The 11,865-nt window shown below is 33.7% G+C and overlaps 1 long non-coding RNA gene across 1 annotated transcript; it reads right to left on the reverse strand.

Annotated features, from left to right (window-relative positions):
- Positions 1-414: 414 nt before the first annotated feature.
- On the reverse strand, positions 415-4,829 carry LOC103883806. The gene is made up of 3 exons (XR_002521619.2): positions 3,977-4,829; positions 1,645-2,731; positions 415-1,453 (listed from the first exon to the last, which is right to left on the reverse strand). It is a non-coding gene; the product is annotated as an uncharacterized LOC103883806 (long non-coding RNA).
- Positions 4,830-11,865: the final 7,036 nt, after the last annotated feature.

Genomic DNA, 11,865 nt, shown 5'->3' on the forward strand with positions numbered 1-11,865 from the left:
CTGTGTCACCTAAGCCTAAGTGGGGGTGGGGCAGGGAGTGGGAAATATAGTCATCAGGAGCCAAAGCTTGAAGGAAACAGATTGAGAATATTGTAGCCAGGGAAGGGTTAAGGGAAGTGGGGAACAGTCAAAAGCTGCATAACTGGACTTGGAAAATTACAATCCCGACACATCAACCCACTGAAAGACTACAATTTAACCAGAAGATTATAGAACAGCACTCCTCTCCCCTGCCTTACCACCACACCAACAGGGCTTCAATATAATAACTTTGTTACAGCTGAAGGAGTTGCAAGACATAGACTCTTCCTGAGTAGTACTCGGGGGATCCCAAAATCAAGAGGTAAGACAAAAGCAAGGACTACAGAGGAATTTGAAGCCGGTGATACCTATAAATACATCAAACATTAAACACAGCCCAGCTCCTAGCCAGGTTAACAGAAATCCTCACACTACATGCCTGTTACCCCATTTCCTATTACCCTAAGCAATGTGGTCAGCTTTCAACACAAATTACAAGACATAACAAAAGGTAAGATAAAATACTCTAAAGACAAAACACAGTTATCGAAACTAGAGTACATAAAACAGATGTTGAAATAACCAGAGAATTTAAAATAATTGATATGCTAATTGATAATTGATATGCTTTTTCTGACGGAAAAAGTAGATAATATGAAGAAAAAGATGAATAATGTAGGTACAGAGATGAAGACTCTCAGAATTAAAAGGAAATGCAGAAATCAAAACACAGTAACAGGAATGAATAATGCTCTCAATCGGCTCATCAGTAGACAGGACATGTTACTGAGAATTTTAGCTTTGAAATGTATTTTAAAATGCATTTTTCTCCTTTCTCTTTAGTCTTAAGATGCAGCTTTGAAAAAAATTGTTTTGTTTTGTTTCAAACAAAAACCTTGTTTTCCCTTATCCTTACAATATAGCCTTAAAACATATTTTGAAACTCTCTCCCTTTCCCACCAAACACCTCTCTGCACCATGCACACTCATCTAACTGCATGCTTGTTAAGAAATTGCAGGGGTTAATTTTAAACACACCTGGTGTACAAACCCTGCTATAAGTTCTCCTTTAGCTAGAATTTACCTCAGTATGGATAATCTACAGCCTGGCTGCAATTGACATAGCACCAGACGGCACTCCAGGTGGACAAACTCAAAATGGTGATCAGGGCGAGACATACAGACCTGCACCCTGCCTCACTCCTAAGTATTTCCTATACCACGCTTCCCCTTTTTAAATCTCTGCCTTCAGCTCAAAACTGGAGATGGTTTATTTGAGGATTGAGCCTGGCCATCTCTCACCTGCTAGAATTTGATTAATAAAGCGGATTTCTTTTCACCACATCTCATGCGTTGTGTTTTGGCTTCCAAGCAGCAAGCAGCGTGACTTGCATTTGGTTACACTATGGCCTCTTGCACTGGGTTTGAGTTTCTGTGAAAAAGAAATAAGGGGTGAGAAGATGTTGCAATTGTTCATTTTATAAAAATATACATGTGCACAGGTATTTTAGGGGCTCATATTACTAAATGCAGCATGAGCTGGAGATGAGGCTTCCAGTCATGGAGTATAATCCAGGCATGGCTAAGAATTAGAAACATAACAAATACTTGGACACTACATACCTTAATATAAGTTGAAAAGCTATTTCAAATGACTCAGTTTGCCACAAGTGGGAATATGTGGCACGTGGAACAGTAGGGAAATAGCAGGTTTGCTGTGGAGCTTCACCAGTAAGAGCATCAGCTCTGGAGTCAGCCTGTCAGGATTCTGAACTTGGCTTTGCCACGTAAAGGCTATAAAATCTTGAGCTGCACTGTGCTTCAGGTTCCTTGCCTGTCAAATGAGGGTGGTATATGGTTGTTAAAAGGATATTCATGAAAATAACCCATAACAAACATACATCATAATGCTTCACACATAAGTAATCAATAAATAATCATTCCTCATTTCCATCATTTACTGGGTACTTATGTATGAAGTATTATGATCATTTACTGAGTACTTATGTGTGAAGCATTGTGATATATGTGTGTTATGGGTTATTTTCATTTACAGAGACCCTAGCTGACAAAATAGCTAGCCTTGCGTACATAAGTGCTAGCCCTTTTCGGGCATCATAAAGTAGTTGAAGGATACTTAAAAAATGAGACTGAACTCCTGCTTTCTTGTAATCAAGGACTGACAAGCCAGTAGATATCTGAGTTACCTTTAAAAAAAGTCGGCAGGGGAAATTCAGTAAACACAAATAACTCAAGGTTGAACAATTCAAGAAACTGGCCCAAATTTTTAGTACCAAAGTATTGTGAAATTCTAATGTTTTCACCACTTCTTTCCCATAATGTTTATTCTTCAAAATACAATGGAGGAAGAATGAGGATTTGCTCTGAATCTGGGTGATGCAAGAAGACAGAGCACGAGGATAAAAGTCAGGAAATGTGAATGCCAGTCTCCGTTCCAAGGTCCTCCTGGGGGTAAGTCATTTTACATCTCTGAGCCTCAGTTACTTTAGCTGCAATATAAAAATATTCTGATACTTACTATTCTATAATGGAAAATGTTTTGCTATGAGCACCTCTGGTCTGGCTATCGGGAGTATATCTGTATCCTAGCTTTATACTTCCAGGCTATGTGATCTTCAGGTCGCTTCACATTTTGGTCGTTTCATTCCACAGACCCACTTCGCTTCTTTGATGGTTCACCATCATAGTGCTGAGGAACGTCAGAAATTTAATGTCTTAAATTATTATTTAACATGCTACATTAAGACAAATTAAAATGTGATACAAATAGAGGAAATCAAATATTGTTTTGCAGATTATCTTTGATTTGACTGAATAGGATAAACCTCCTTTAATGCATTTAGTTCCATTCCTACATTAAAGATTAAAAAGATTTTGAGTTAAATATGACCTTTGAAATTGTGCCAACTCTGGCTATTTTGTATTTTTACTAGAAAACCAACCTAAGAAGATATGGTTAGGAAGTTGAGATAATTGTTTTCTTTTTCATCTCACCTCTGCCTAATATGATCAAATTTATCTTCTCAAGACCCATTTATTTCATGTAATCTAAATTAGTTCTTCCAAAGTACTAAGTTACTAATTTGAAACAGATGAACAGGATTTTGATTGAAGGCTTAGAAAAATTTACATATCATACATTCTTTATTCCTGTAGCTCAGTCTTCCTCGTTTTATGTATCAATATCATAATATAGAGTTAGAAAGAGAAATAGTCTCACAAAATCTAGCACAGATATCAAAATAAAACACTTTTTAAAAGTCGATTTTCAATAAATAATTATACACCATCTTAATAGTTGGAGACTTCTTGAACTAGTCAGACTACTGTCAAAACCTTTAAATTAGCACAGGATTCTCACCAGCTTTTCCTGTGTTCACTAAAGTCAAGACTTTTACATATCTGATGATCAAATGATCAGGACTATCCTCTGATAAACAGAAAATGTTGTAGAAGTTTTTACAAAACATAGTGTATTTTATCTGAGAACTGTTGCTAAGGTCACAAAGTTACTTTACCCCAGTGATGGGGATTTTCCTCTGGGTGTGAAAATTAACTACATTTTTAAAGTGATGAAACTTCTGAGCTTATGATGACTTATCTCTTTCAAAAGTATATCCTCCAAATTCTGAGGTTTATGTAGCCTCACTTCCTCAGTCTTTTAATCATCTTTCTGTCCCACAATTCTCTGTCCACATTTCTGACTGTGCAGGAATTGGAGGCCCAAACCAAGCAGTGTGACATGCTTGAGTGACAATGTAATGGAGTGATCCCAGGGACTCAGAAGTCATGGCAGAAGTATTTATTGCTTAGCAACCCAGACAAATGTCAAGAGTTTTACCAAATGCAGATGGTGAGTAGGACTGTTGAAAATCAACATTACTTTGCTATAATTCTTTTAAATTGGTTTCAACAAAAATATTAATTAATTTACCCATTTATTTGTTTGATTGATTGACGTAACAGCTTTCCGGCCAAGCACTAAGTGGCAATTACAGTCAGCTGGTCACACTAAAGGGACATAGAAATACAGAACTCAGGAGAAATATAAAACTTCTACTGGAGAATAATTATCTGCTATTCTGAATTGACATTCAGATGCATTTCTCGCATCATTTTTTCTCAGAGAGGAAAGCGACACATGATGGCATAGTTTTGAAAGTAAAATAAAAATAATGATATATTACTAAAAGACTAGATTAATGAACTACATATTTCTAGCCCAGACACCATATTTAAAATTTTGGCTGTGGGGTCTTTATTTGAACGAAATATGAGTAACTGATCGTGTTCTCATTAGCACTAGGTAGAGTTTCACGAGGACTTGAATTAATTTCAAATATGTTGTAACGAGTCAAATATAAACTAGAAAGCATTTTTTTAAATTAGAGGAAAGTACTTAGCTTAGGTCATAATAAAAATCACTCCTGCTGCCATAAGGAGTTACTACCATGATGGCATATTTATCAGTTTCCACACAGTAAGAACCTACGATAAAAACTAAAGAGAAGAGTTTATTGTTGGTGTTTTTAATATAATTCCTGAAAATGAAATAGTATGAAGGTGATACCCCTTTTCTAATCATAAACGCGGGCATGTTGTTCCTTGCTAGCAAGATACCAACGTTCGAAAAATATTAGAAAACTTTTTGGGTAGTCATTCATATGGTCCAGACTAGCAATAAAGGGAGACATTTTATCCCATAAACTAGTTGGATCCCAACCAGCCAGACCATTCAATTTACAAACATGATTTTAAAATAAAAATTATACACAGCGTCTTTAGAGAAAGAAACAAATGAAAATAAAATAAGACCAGGTTTTTAGAATTTTTTCTTCTTTATTATTCCCGTTGTTTTGTCTAATTTAATCAAATTTTAATTTCTTCTTGAGTCAGTTGCAGTACTTTGGATGTCTATCTAGGAATGTATTCATTTCATCTAGTTTATCTAATTGGCTGATATACAATTGTTCCAGTATTCCTTATTCTTTCTTACTTCAATAAGGTCATTAGTAACATTTCTTCTTTCGCTCTTTCATTCCTGATTTCACTTTTTTTCTCTCTCTCTCCCTCTCTTCCTCCCGCTGTCTCTTTTTCTTGGTCATTCTACCTAAAGATTTGTCCATTTTATTGATCTCTTTAAATAACTGGATTTTGATTTTGTTGGCTTTCTATATTGTTCTTCTATTATTTATTTCATGTATTCCTAATGTAGTCTTCAATTTTTTAATATTCGCTTTGTTTCAGGGTTTTCTCTTATTTTAGTGTTTGAAGGTGGAAGTTTAAGTTGTTGAATTGACATCTTTATTTATTTTCATTGGACCACTCATAGCTACAAATTTCCTGTAGCACTATTTTGTCTGCTTTTCATAAGCCTTAGGATGTTGTGTTTTCATTTATAGCAAAGCGTTTTATAATTTCCCTGTGATTTCTTCTTTGCTCTACTGATTATTTAGGTGTGTGTCATTTAATTTCCACATACATGTGAATTTCTCATATTTGTTTCATCATTGAGTTCTAATTTTATTCCACTGTGGTCAGAGAACATACTTTGTATTACTTTAATCCTTTGACATTTACTTAGACTTCTCTTACAGACTAAATATGGTCTATCGTGGACAGTATTTTATGGACTTGAGGAGAATGTGCATTCTTCTGTTGGATGGAACCTTCTATTAGACAACTGTTAGATGTAGTTAGTTTACAGTGCCGTTCAAGTCTCTTATTTCTGTCTAGTTACTTTATCTAATATCGAAAGTGAGGTATTGAAGTCTCCAACTATTATTGTTGAATTTTTCATTTCTCCTTTAACTCTGTCAGTTTTGTTTCCTATATTTTGGACTTTGATACTTGGTGCAAGACATAATTATTATATCTTCTCAATGCCATCACAGGCAGTCAAAATATGTAGCAGTTTTCTCTGATTGCTTTTGACAGATGCTCTGGGGAAGAGGCTGCTCTCACTAGGTAAGCTCAAGTCAGGTCAAGTAAAAACAACCTTGCCAGCAAGATCCATCAGTGAGGTAGCATAATGATCATTGGGAATGGGTATTTGGAGGAACTGTAACTCCATTGTACCCTGCCAACAACTTTCAAGTTGCTGTTTCCACTGTGATTGTGGGTTGTTTGCTTTTAAGACTCCCATAGAATTGGGCAATAGGGTATGGAAATAAGAAAAGTTAAACTGCTATAAAGCTTACTCTTCTTACTTAGGTTCAGCTGTTTTTACCGATTTTGGCAAGGCTTTGGTTAATTTCCAGAGTTCTAAAAATATTCTGAGAATTTTTGCCACTCTTATCACTTTTATGTGGGAAAGAATATTTGGAGGTCCTTTTCATTATTACTGACATCATCTTTTTATTGAGTTTAGTATATTTTGCAATGTTTTAATGCATGGCCTCAAATTATACAAACTTTAGCCCACTTTATTGCTGGATCTATTCTGATCCATAGCTGAACACTAAGAACAATAATAACTTTTCACAATAGCTAATATTATTGAGTTATTCATATGTAACATGCATAATGGTAAATTGTTTATACGCAATGGTTCTTTTAAAACAACAGTCTAATAGGTTAAAGTACTCCTCAGTCTCTCTTTTTACAAATATAGAAACAAATACCTAGGTAGCTTCTCCATCATCACAGAGTTAATGGTAGCCAGGAACTAAACCCAAGAAAGCCTTTACTCTCATGTGCATATTCTTATGCATGCACTCTAAAAACTAAAATTTGAAGCTGCATAATAATGTTGATAAAGATTTGGCTTCTCTATATAGGATGCTTCATCAAAGAGTAACATAAAGGAGGAGAAAATATTTACTTTTAATTTAGAAGTTGGTTTGGACAGCCACTCTCAGAAATATCTATTTTGAAAGATTTCTAGGAATACCTTTAAGAAAACAATGTCTCAGCAGGACAATTAGAACAATGGATTAGGGCATCCCTGGTTACTAAGACAGTGTGTAACACCACTTTGTCTATGAATGCAACAGTATTTGGAAGTAGCTAAAAAAGAAGGGAAATATAACCCCTCATTTTGTAGGCTGCTAATTGTTTGCTCTCAGATTTTTATTTTGATTCTTTACTTCTGTTAAATGTTTTGGCTTTAAAATTAGGGTGAGCCCATTTACACCATGTAATACTATGCAGCCATCAAAAAAGATGAGCTCATCCTTTGTAGGGACATAGATGAAGCTGGAAACCATCATTCTCAGCAAACTAACACAGGAACAGAAAACCAAACACCACATGTTCTCACTCATAAGTGGGAGTTGAACAATGAGAGCACATGGACACAGGGAGGGAAATATCACACACTGGGGCCTATCATGGGGTGGATAGCATTAGGAGAAATACCTAATGTAGACGACAAGTTGATGGGTGCAGGAACCCACCATGGCACATGTATACCTATGTAACAAACCTGCACGTTCTGCACATGTATCCCAGAACTTAAAGTGTAGCAGTAATAAAAAAAATTAGAGTGAGCCTTATTTCTTATTTCCCACTTTCCTATTATTTTATATACTTGAAACCTCCTATTCCCCTTCTGTTGCCATTTTGAACATTCATTTATATTATGAAGTATTTATAAATTATGAAATATTGATATACTTTTGGTCTAAATTAAAGATGTCAGAAGACTTTCACCATTAATTCTACAAAATTCTGATGTGAATTTTATCTCAACTTAGCCCTTAGAGTCTGGGTTAAGTAAACATTAACTGATATTATTTCAATTTGACTTCATAAGTAATTTTAATCATTTCATGTAAGTATCTTCAGAATTCTATTTTGATTTTTTGATGACTTTGCATATGATTCCTTTGAGTAGAAAGCCCTTTTAACTATTGCTTATCCAAATTACCCAGCCTTTAAATTTCAGTATAAAAGTTGATTCCTCTGTGATACATTCCTGACTTTCCACCTTCTGTACATCACTGGACTTTGTTTGCCCCTTTGTAACTGCATTTATCACACAGGTTTATAATTGTTTATTTACTTGTCGTATGTCAAACCAGACAAAAATTTCTTTGAGAGAAAGGGCTGAGCTCCACTCAACACATATATACAGGATCTGATGAATATGAAAAGCATCATAAATATTTCAGAATTAATAAAAGAGTAAAATTAATTTTAAAACTCATTAATTTGAAATAACAGGGTTGTTGGCTAGTCTGACTCTGGGAAAATTCTGAATTACATAAGATTTTGTAAAACAGCAACTATATTTAAGGAAATAATTTCTATTACTTTCAAACATGGAAAATATCATAAGATAAAAGGTTAATTAGCCAGTAATATCTGGGCAAATTAATTTCCAATAAGTTATAGTTCATATACTTAAAAAACTACCAGGTCATTAATGCAATAGCTTTTTTTTAATATACAAAAAAAGGTCATTGATTCCTAATGGTAGATACACAAAATAGGACCTTAATTTCCAGGTGATGTGGCTTTAACAAGCTATTCATTTTAACTGCATTCCAAAACCATAATAATTAATAAGGAAACAATTATTAAATATTTTTATTCGAGATGTTATTTATTTTTTACAAAAAAGAACAGAAATATCTCAACAGAAATCTTTCATATTAAAGGAATTTTATTACAGTTACTTTCCATTATTCCATATGGCCTCATGTACTCTGTTTGCTGTGTATTTATAAAATGAGAGAAAAGCAAAAGGTTAGTTGTAAACACATTTGACTCCATACATGATTTTTTACATTTTTTTTGGTGTCAGCTGCAATTGTGTTTGAAGTGCCCAACTATTGTAAAATCAGTTCCAGTATGGGATTAAAGAACAAAAACAAAGTAATATGTGAAACAATTTATTTCTATTACTAATTTGAGGCTTGTCAGGTCACTAGCAAAGTTGCCCAAGCATTTGAAGAGCTTTAACCTAACAAGTAAAATTACATTGTTCTGAAATAAAGTGTCATCTGATATGACGTTAACTTGCACCTTTGGGGTGTCTGGATATTGCTATTCAGGTCACTGAGAGAACAGGAAACATACACAAAGCTGCATGAAAAAGATAATTCACCTTATGTAAGTGAATGTTTTATAGATTTTGTAGATAAAATAGATTTTTCATCTTTTCACTAAATAATAGCTACTATATCTTTGTTACATATTTTTTCAGTAGCTTGGTTCTCAGCACATGAAAAAATACATGGTGTCATCTCATTCTATTTGTTTATAGTATATGTTCAAAATAACCCATCAGAATGCCTCTGAGCATATGTAAAAAGGAAAAACTCAAAATCACTTATAAAAAGGGAGAAAGAGCTTAGATATTTTTTCTTTCTTGGGAATAGGGGAAGCTTAATTAATTTATTTTTGAAAATTATATAACATCAAATACCATCCAATCTGGTTTTCTTAGTACCTAGTGTGCTAAGGGCATTTAGGATATTTTTGTAGTATGTATTTGTCTTCTCCCCATATTTATTGCATTCTTATAGCATTTATATTTTAACTTATAATTAGTTTTTATATTTTTATACATGCATATAAGCTGTTGCAATAGGCATATTGTAATGAGTCCAATGAATAAATAAAATGTGATTTTTACTTCTGCTGCCTCTACTGATCTTATTTTCTGCAATCACAACTGTTTTTATTACTAATATTAATAATAATAATTGCTTTTCCCTTCCCTCTAGAAAAGCAATAATAATATGAGTGCTGAATCATATTTTAAAAATCCAGAAACATAGTTGAAATAAGTGAACAGTTTACATAGAGTTTTGATAAACATTTCCTCAAAGTCTAAAAGCTCTTTGGAAATAATGATGAGCTATGTGTCAATTTAGAAACAGTCATTGTCACTTTTTCTATATCCTCCAGAATCTTTGAATATAAACCGAATCCTTTTCTTGTTCTTTGTAATGATGACATAGATTTTATCTACACACAAAAGGAATAGGGCAATAGCACATTACGTTTGTAACTTATTTCACATTGTTAAATTCTGCTCAAATCCCACCTTTTTCATATGATCTTTCCATTTAAAATGTCATTATGAATTTATATAACTTTAGTAATAGTTTAGCTTATATGTGCCTCTCTCTCCTATCTCTATATATGCACACATGTATATCATATATATATTATTTATGTAGTTTTCATTAGAACTTAGGGCTAAGCGCATGAGGAGTCTTTCACATTTCTAATATTAATGTCATTTATGTCATTCTTAAAATAGCCCCTATGAATTTGTTTTATTAATGTATTTATGAATTCTTAATATAGAAAAAATTGCTTCTTTCCAGATTCCTTTCCAACATTTTTAAGACTTTATTTATTTGCTTTTGTTTATCCTCTGCCTCACCTAGCAGGCAGAGACAATGTCTAATGCAGAAGGCCCCTAATTTATGATGGTTTAACTTACTACTTTTAGACTTTACAATGGTGCAAAAACAATATACATTTAATAGAAACTGTACCTCAACTACCTATACAACCCTTTTGTTTTACACTTTCAGTACAGTCTTTAATAAATTTTGCGAGTTACTCAACACTGTGTTATAAAATAGGCTTTGTGTTAGATGATTTTGCCCAATTATAGACTAATGTATGTGTTCTAAATATGTTTAAGGTACGCCAGGCTAAACTATGACGTTTGGTAGATTAGGTGTGTTAAACAGATTTTCAACTTATGATATTTTTAATTTGCACTGGGTTTATCTGAATGTAACTCTCATCATAAGTTGAGGAGGCTGTCTGTATGTCCATTATAATGATGAAATGTTAACACTACCTAAGGTCTGATTAACATGAGCTCTCTGTATGGAGATATTTATCTACTCAGTAGGGGAGTTTCCATAAGCAGAGCAGCTTCACTTCTGTAAATGAGAAATTCTGCCATTTGGGTGGATGGGAGCAATGAGCAATGAAAAAATGAAAATGGTTGGTGGCAAACATTGGATGCCACTGGTAAAGAGGCCCTAAGATAAATACTTAAGTTCCTTCGGCTGGACAACAGCTAGACAATGGCCTGTAAAGAAGAGAGAAGTTGTGACAACGGGTTCTCTCCAGTGTCAGTCAAAATTGTGTAGATACTCTCAAAACCATGAGTGTGTAAAATAATATTTATCAGATTCATATTCTAAATCGTATAAAATAAATTAACTCTCTCCTCCCTTACAATGTAAATGCTTCTGCAATGTAAACAGCAGTTAACATTTCATATGAATGAAAATAATCTTAGTAAAGTTCCACTTAATATAGATGGTTCCCAAGTTACAATGGTTTAACACAATTTTTAGACTCCTATCCTATTTTTTTTCTATTAGCTGTTCTGTTCTCTTAATTTCCAGTTTTTAAAATGGTAATTATTCATCAACATTTGTGAATCCTATAATCTAATATGTGTATCGAAAGAAATACAAAATCGAAGAGAATTGATTTATGGCAAAGACCTGAGAAGGTCTCAGAGGCCAGCCATAGGTACAGCAAATAGCAGCTTTGAGGCTTCACATTGCAAAGGTTTGTTGCAAGTCAATACATAAAGTGTCTATGCACAGACACGCAGAACATTAGCATTCAAATATCTACTCCTAGGCAAGATGAGATCTGGGGTGTACTTTCCAAAATATTGAAACTGAATATTGTCCTAGTAAAAATGTGCCCTAGGGTTGATTATAGGAATTAATTGATGGTGTCAAAAGACAAAACTAAAACAACTTTAGTTTAAAAATCTAATTGTCTTTTATTAGCAATTCTAAAATCAGTCAACATCTCATTCTCTGAAATAGAATGGGTTTTCCACTGGGCATTATAGAATGGTTTTTTTTTTTTTTAGGAAACCTC

Source organism: Papio anubis, chromosome 6 (genome assembly GCF_008728515.1).
Source record: "Papio anubis isolate 15944 chromosome 6, Panubis1.0, whole genome shotgun sequence".
Lineage (NCBI taxonomy): Eukaryota > Metazoa > Chordata > Mammalia > Primates > Cercopithecidae > Papio > Papio anubis.